This window comes from Poromitra crassiceps (genome assembly GCF_964638095.1).
Source record: "Poromitra crassiceps genome assembly, contig: HAP1_SCAFFOLD_1639, whole genome shotgun sequence".
Taxonomy (NCBI): Eukaryota; Metazoa; Chordata; class Actinopteri; order Beryciformes; family Melamphaidae; genus Poromitra; species Poromitra crassiceps.
In genome coordinates, this window is record NW_028150774.1 from 3421 (window position 1) to 12005 (window position 8585).

Genomic DNA, 8585 nt, shown 5'->3' on the forward strand with positions numbered 1-8585 from the left:
CACCAAGTTAAAAAATACACTTACAAAACCTTTCCAAATGATTTATAGCCATTTTCTATTACAAAAAAGCACTTGTTTTTTTTATTTTCTCCATTATTTTCATCTTTACTTTGTTAGTAAGCAATTATATCCTGAAATATGACATCAGCCAATGTGTCATTCTTTTCAGCCGATATTATAGTCATTCCACACTAAAGATTATTCAAATCAACCCAAAATCAATGGATCTGTGGTGATTCTATTACCTTTATGCTCGAAATTCCTGGAGACTTGTTTTTAGTTTTAACAAAACCCTGTACCCCAAAGACAATACTTGTAACACAAGAAATTCAAAACAACAAAATGATTTTAATCACAAAATGTACACTGGATGACAAGCCAAGAAAACAATTATTGTTATACAGCTTTGGATAGATTGTGACCAGTATCTAGAAAACATTAAATTAAACATTAGCTGAACAACATTATTGAACACAACACATTACGACGACAACGGCCCCTCTCTGGGTGAGATATAAGAGAGAGACCTTGCGCAAACTCAAGGTTGCATATAATGACTGTGGTCACTCAATCTAAATGGCTAAATGTCTGTTATTCATACTGTAAATCAGTCTTCCACAAAATAAAATAGTCCCTCCCACCACCCTCCGTTTTAAAGCCGACTGTTAACTTTATCACAGGAATGCGGGTTTAACGATGTTTTGCGTTCTACATTAAATGAAGACATTACCGTTTGGCCGCTTGTTTTATTTTGTATGATAGATACGTATTGGCCAAGTAGCCTATATTAACATTTAAGAGCAAAGAGTTTCAGGAAGTGACACAGAGCAGCGGGGGCTGTATGTGGTGAAATGCAGAGAGAGTTCTCTCTCTCTCTCTCTCGCTCTCTCTCTCTCTCTCTCTCTCTGTCAAAGGCCCGCTCGTGCACGAGCCGAGGGAAATCTCCTCTTTCTCGCCGAGAAGAGCCTGGTGACGCGATTTATTAAGAAAATCTGTTAAATTTCTACAGAGGGTCGATGCTTTTTTAAGTTCAGCTTTGAGTTCTTCGTTTAATAGTCAGGATGAACAATCATGCTACAGAAACATCCTGTGCGCCCTGTGTTTTACACTCTTCCTAAGATCCACAAGAGCTGTACAGAAACGCTCCCTGTCGCTGGAAGCCAATCCATCACTGAACCCATTTCACAATATATTGACCGACACATCAGAAGTATGGTGGCCACACTTCCTTCTTTTGTCAAAGACACCACTGATTTTCTTAATAAGTTGAGTTCTTTACAACACACTGTAGAAAATAGCATTCTATGCACAATGGATGTTAATAGTCTGTATACAAATGTGCCCCATGTGGAGGGTTTGCAAGCCCTGGCACACTTTTTAGACAAAAGACACACTCCGACACCCCCTACTGGTTTCTTGACGGATCTGGCTAGACTGGTATTAGAGATTAATTACTTTAGGTTTGAAAATGCATTTTACTTGCAGTGTCAGGGTGTTAGTATGGGAAGTCCTTGTTCTCCAAACTATGCCAACCTGTTCATGGGTAAATTTGAAGAAGACTTTGTATATCTTAATAACCCCTTTTCAGAATTATTACTTTGTTGGTTTAGATTTAAACCAACCCCCCCTCCCTGCCTCTCTCTCTCACACACACACACACACACACACACACACACACACACACACACACACTATAGGGTGATTAACATATAGTAGAAGTGTGTGTGTGTGTGTGTGTGTGTGTGTGTGTGTGTGCGCGCGCGCGCGCGTGTGTGCGTGCACGTGCGTGGTTGCAGGTTCAGCCAGGGTAATTCCTGGAATCTGCGTTTGACAAAAACAAGTATCGTACATGTGTACTGAACAGTTTACACACAATGTAGCAGCTACATCTTCAGTAGATAATAGCCTAGCCTTCCTGGCAGACAAACGCCTCTCCCCCTATTCTCCAACACTGTGGAATTACCCTGGCTGAACCTGCAACCACGCACGTGCACGCACACACGCGCGCGCGCGCGCACACACACACACACACACACACACACACACACACACACACACACACACACTTCTACTATATGTTAATCACCCTATAGTGTGTGTGTGTGTGTGTGTGTGTGTGTGTGTGTGTGTGTGTGTGAGAGAGAGAGAGAGGGAGAGAGGCAGGGAGGGGGGGTTGGTTTAAATCTAAACCAACAAAGTAATAATTCTGAAAAGGGGTTATTAAGATATACAAAGTCTTCTTCAAATTTACCCATGAACAGGTTGGCATAGTTTGGAGAACAAGGACTTCCCATACTAACCACTGCATGAAATCCCTGCTATGCGGGCCAGCATATGACCAATTAGAGCACAATATGCAGACACTATTCGGTACTATTCACCACTATTCCAGTCCCAAATAAACCCAAATAGAGCCCTTTTCAGATCCCCCGCGGGCCATTCATGAGGTGTGAAAATGACAGAGGACACTACTTAACACCTTTGATGGGGGCATCAAAGGCTCACCTCAGTCACACTATTGGAGTCTCTGGCTATATAGGAAGGTAATGATTGGATGACAACTACAAACAGCTGAAACTGACTGGTTGGTACAATTCTATAGGTCAGCGCTGATTGGCTCAGGGCCTAAGCCCACGTGGGTGGATATCAACACCGATTGGCTCAGGTCCTACCCCCACGTGGGTGGATAGATAAACACCGATTGGCTCAGGTCCTAACCCCACGTAAACCCCCCGCCCCCCCACAATGCTGCTTTTATTAATAATAAATGAATTTCATAATAATAAATTGTGTCTAAATACACATTTTACACTGCAATGAGATCAATGTATTGGGAGAGTGGAAAAAATACATAAATCAAGGAATATTGAGGAAAAGCTTTTAATATAAACCACAGCACACTGCAAAAAGAAATTGTAAAACAATGCACAATCTCAAAATATGAAATAACAAAAACACGCCTTCCTCAACATCAAATCCACACAGGAAATGCGCTTCTTCATAACACACACACACCAGCTCTTACTGGGAAAAAAGCAACAAAGAGTTTTCCAGGACACATGTCTATTTTCACAAACTTTTAAAGCCTAGATTCTCCCCCCAAATCCACAAACTTTCAAGGATTTCAAGGACCAGTGGGAACGCAGTGTTTTTTGGCCTCTGGCTCCATTTTTCGGGGGGCAAGTCTGTCCGAAAATGGTCCCCCAAGCCGCGGAGGGCGGCGTGTCATGTGGGAAGCTGGGTGGACAGGAATGGCGTCCAGCCTGCCCTGGAGTCACACAAGTCACTGAGCTCGTGGCTGCGAAAAGATGGTGGCCGCACAATCCATCCATCGACTCCAGCTACAGTGCCGTCCTCCTCATCCGACATGAGATCTGGTATGACGCCTCCCCACATCTCCTTTTCACTCGCAGTCAGCATGCTTGCCCTCAATGTGAAGAGCTGTAAACACAATCAGACGCAGTCAGTAACTGCTAAACAACTAACTAGTTTCCCTCATGCGGTGCAGTAACAATAACAATTACCTTCAAAGTAAAAGATCACGTAATCTTAAAGATAGTGCGGATTATTGGACATAACGTTGTATGAACTCCATACCAGTTGTAGAGTGTCTGGGGAGCTGACTTGCTGATCCATGATTCCCGTGGGCGGGGCTCTAGCTTGATCTGAGTTGAGAAAAACTAGTCCCGACTGACATTCTAGGGTCACGGAGTTATCAAGTTTAACTCCTAAAGAAAGCATGCATGTGTTATGACATCTCATTTCAACAATAAAACCGCAGTCTTGCTGTTGATCAGACCGTGCTATTTATTGGCACTACTTTCTGGCTCCGCACTATACCGCTGTGTACAGGTGTTTCAGACACAGCGCGCTCTGTAAACAGGCTACTAAAACATACTAAACATGTCTTGACTATGAAAGCAATGAATATATGCCGTTTACACCAGATTCGAGGGGATGTCTTTATGAACCTGAATACACAGATGAGGAGCTAGACCTTGACCTTGACCTAGAATGGGCAGAGAGAGAGGAGAGAAGATGAAGAGAAGAGAATAGAAAATACGCAGATCAACAGAGTTGGAGAGCTACCGGGAGAATATAGTCTATGTATCTATTTTTATTTTTTTACCTGACAACATTGTTAGATTTAGGTAGCCTACTGTAGTCTCTCTTACCCTGGTCACTGCAGTGCTCTTCAGTAGAAGAGCACTGCACCAAATCCCATGGTACGAGAGACTAACAATGTTAAAACCTAAATCTAACAATGTTGTCAGTTAAAAAATAAATAAAAATGACATAGCCTAATATAGGCTAGGCTTCTCGGCAGCAGTAACTCTCCAACTCTGTTGATCTGCGTCTTCTTGCTCCACCTCTTTCTCTCTCCCCTCTCTCTCTGCCCATTCCAGGTCGATCTGACGAAGTTACTCAGCTGTACCACACTGTGACTGAGAAGGTGAGGACACTTTCCACAGTGGCTGTGTAGAAGTGAGCCATCGCCTCCCCAGACACACCAAACTTCTTGAGCTGCCTCAGAAAGTGAAGCCTCTGGTGGGCTTTGCTCACAATGTTACAAGTGTTGACTTCCCATTTCAGGGAGCGGCATATGGTGGTGCCCAGAAATTTCAAGCTGTCAACCCTGTCGACGGGCTGGTCACAAATGACCAGAGAGGGGGGCACTGAGCCGCTTTTGCGGAAATCAATAATCATTTCCTTGGTCTTATCTAAATTTAAGACAAGATTGTTTAAAGTGCACCAGTTGACTAGGGCTGCCACTTCGGCCCTGTAGGCAGATTCATCACCATTTTTAATATACCCGACCACCGTAGTGTCGTCCGCGTACTTAAAAAACGAAACAAATTGAGAGTGGGAAATAAAATCGTTGGTATAAAGTGCAAAGAGAAGGGCTGAAAGAACGCAACCCTGAGGGGCCCCGGTGTTGAGTCATAGTTCGAGAGAGCATGTTGCCTATTTTAACTACTTGCTTCCTGTTAGACAGGAAGTCGAGAATCCAAAGGCATAGAGAGTGATTGATCCCTAGAGCCATAAGTTTATCAAATAGTTTGGAGGGCACGATCGTGTTAAACGCAGAGCTAAAATCGATAAATAAAACTCTAACGTAAGTGGCGGGGGCCTCCAGGTGCTGTAGGATGCTGTGGAGACACAGAGACACAGCATCCTCGACAGACCTGTTGGCACGATAAGCGAACTGGAAGCTGTCCATCTCAACATTGGACAGGTGATCACAGACAATACGCTCAAATACCTTCATCACAACAGAAGTCAAGGCTACAGAGCGTGCTGTGTCTGAAACACCTGTACACAGCGTTATAGTGACCACCGCGGATGCAGTGCGGAGCCAGAAAGTAGTGCCAATAAATAGCACGGTCTGATCAACAGCAAGACTGCGGTTTTATTGTTGAAATGAGATGTCATAGCACATGCATGCTTTCTTTAGGAGTAAAACTTGATAACTCTGTGACCCTAGAGTGTCCTCCGGGACTCGGTTTTTCTCCACTCAGATCAAGCTAGAGCTCCGCCTACGGGAATCATGGATCAGCAAGTCAGCTCCCCAGACACTCTACAGCTGGTATGGAGTTCATAAAACATTATGTCCAATAATCCGCACTCTCCCTTTAATGCCTAGTCTAGTAAGTCCCTTATTTACCCTCAATCTTCGACTCCGGCACGAAATCTTTGCGGCTGTCCCCTTCCCCTCTAGCCCAGGTTGGCTGAAGTGGAAGGTCCGGCGTACAGTCTCATACCACGTTTTACAGGCAGCTGAAAAACAATTAAAGTAGTATGTTATAAATACAAAATTGTTTCAGAATTGTGCCATGGAAGACTGTCCTTTGTCTTAGTCTCACTCTCTGGTACGATACAGCTCCATAACATCACATTTCCATATAAGCATATAAAATATACAGATATCTACAGACACACTAGAGCAGTGGTTCCGTGTATGTGTGTGCGTATGAGAGAGAAGTACACTTAGGTTTAATCCTTGTAAAGGGTATGTGGTTCGCACGCAGCCTAGTAGAGCCCACACACAGAGATAACTAAATTATGCGAACATGGGTTAATGAGTTAAAAGTAATCATGACCCAGCTGATTGTTTTGCTATTTATTTGTGCGTTCATAAATTTAATAAAAAATGGTTGGAGCATCATCTGAACTGTCAGATGAACAGAAATTCAGTTTCAGTGCGTTCAGAGCCAGTGTTACGAGCTAGATCTCACCAGAAAAACAAGCAACCAGGTGTTCAACCTACTCCAGCCCGCTACTCCAGCTCAGGCATCTGAGGAAGGCAGGGAGAAGGGTCTCAGACGGGCTGGAGCTTAACCTGGTTGGTTGTTTCTCTGGCAAGATCTGGCAACACTGGTCAGAGCAAGGGGACAGAGGCAGTCTGTCTTGTTTTATTTTCATTCTTTCTCTGTTGGTAGTTGCAGTGGTAGAAGGAGCTTTTAATTCTTATATAATGCTGGATGGTTTAATGAATAATAATGCATCATATTTTATTCGTTATATTTTCTGACTGTGGAAAATCGGTCACGCTCTGTCCAGAGTGCTCTGATATGAGATAGTTGTGATTTTTTGATGTGAAGTAGTATGAGGTACTTGCCGATAGTCAGTGTAGCTACATGCAGTATGCAGCTGGCGCTGCTCCGGTTTGGAGGAATGGAGACCGGCCACGTCAGGCAAGTAGAGCTGTCTGCGGAGTGTGAACAGGCTCATGAGAAAAAACATTGAAAAGATTAGATGTAAGATAAAGTTTCCAGTCAGTTCATTGCACTTAAAAGAGCACAGTGCAGGTTGGAGACCACTTCACATTAATATGTGAGAGGGGTATGAAGCAATAGGATTATCTTGTTTTGTTTTTCCCACACATAGCTGCATCTAAACTGGTTTTTGTAAAGCAGCTGGCACGCGCTCAATAAAAAGCCATCTGGGCAGATAACACCAGTGACATCACTCAGCCAGCCTGGCTGCTGTACAGCAAAAACAACAACAAAGAAACAAAGAAACTGCTGTACAGCTGCAGCCTGGCTTGGTGAATGAAGTCATAAGTGTTATCTGCCCAGATAGCATCATATTAAACATGCATTAGGTACATTATGATAACAGATAAACAATAATATGACAAAAATATGAACTTACCATAGCCTATTGGCAAGGAGGTGCAGAGGGGACACTGCTATGAGATATTCTGTAAAAAAAGAGGAAAATTGTGAAGCATTCATTGAAGTTCTCCTTTAAGTGTGACGTGGTACTGTAGTAGATTTCCTCTGGAGATATAGAGTAGATATGATAAATGCCTTAGATCAATATCAGTTTGAAGGTGGACAATGAAATAGCCTATCTGATATCAGTCAGTTGTTCCCTCCTGACCACAGCTACAGAAAAACATGCTGTATTATTGGTTTACCTCCGCTGATAAACGAGGGCCATTTCCCCCCACGCGCGTCACATAACACTCACCAAGTCCAGAAACTCCGCTCTAAATATGCTATTTCCAAAGGTTGCTGCTCTGCATAACTTAAGGAAAAGGTTACCACAAATTATTTACAGCTAGAAAGCAGTTAGAGCCTGTTAAGATTGCTCTGTCCAGCACTTATTTAGCTCAGTGGTCCAGCAGCTAACGCTAACTAGCGCGGTTAGCTTAACGTTAGCGAGTGGTTTTTTGGAGTTAAATACACAATCCCTGGATGTTTCATTTCGGGTAAAGGGGTTTCAATTAGTTTCTATAAGTTTACGCCACCTCTGTGTATTAAGTGCTTTTGTGGGGCCGTTTGATCACAAGCCACAGACTGTAAATGTAAAAGTTTGTCTGCCAAGCGGCCGGTAGGCCGCGCTACGAGCTAAATGCTAACGAAACTCGCTAACACAAACAACAAACATATCCACTGCATCATCGCCAGCTTTGATTTAACGTAATGCCAGCTTAGAGGTTTCCCCTCCTCTCGGAACCTGTGTGGGACATGGATTGCAAATTACAGTAGCTTTTTGATCATTCTGAAACTGAAAAACAACAGACTGGCAGCAGCCATGTTTGGTCGCAGCTGTGATGTCACGTGTGCGACAACAAATGCGACAACAAAGGCTCCGCTTCAAAATATAATCTAATCTAATGTTAAATCCTAGAATCCTCCTTAAATCATTATTTAATGTATATTCTTACCGAAAGCTTGGTATTGCGTTCCTGTGGGCTGTCCGTGTCGATATCAGCCATGGTTAGCAGGCATCGATAGGCAGCAGAGCAGCAAACCAACATCTCCTCCTTCCGCGATCACGTTACGAGCTCTCGCGAGACCCATCTGGATTGCTCTGGGAGACCATGTGAAGGTCCCATAACGTGATGACGTTACAAAGAAGCATAGCTTCAAATCCTGTGAAAGTGCTTGAATTTTACTCTTCAAAAGCTGTATGGACCCTGTACCTTATTGTTCTTGCTTTGTTCTTATATTAACTGAACCTTACATTATAAACTTATTTCAGAAGAAGGTGAATGCATTCTTCTGTAATTGCTTGCCTTGTCATAATTTCATTTTTCAGAATGACCTTGTATTATACTACTGTGCATTTTATAA

General features: G+C 43.2%; 1 long non-coding RNA gene across 1 annotated transcript; it reads right to left on the minus strand.

The window, feature by feature from the left end:
- Window positions 1-2864: 2864 nt before the first annotated feature.
- LOC310771971 lies at window positions 2865-8313 on the minus strand. The gene is made up of 5 exons (XR_014552465.1): window positions 8177-8313; window positions 7156-7204; window positions 6620-6727; window positions 5666-5778; window positions 2865-3441 (listed from the first exon to the last, which is right to left on the minus strand). It is a non-coding gene; the product is annotated as an uncharacterized lncRNA (long non-coding RNA).
- Window positions 8314-8585: the final 272 nt, after the last annotated feature.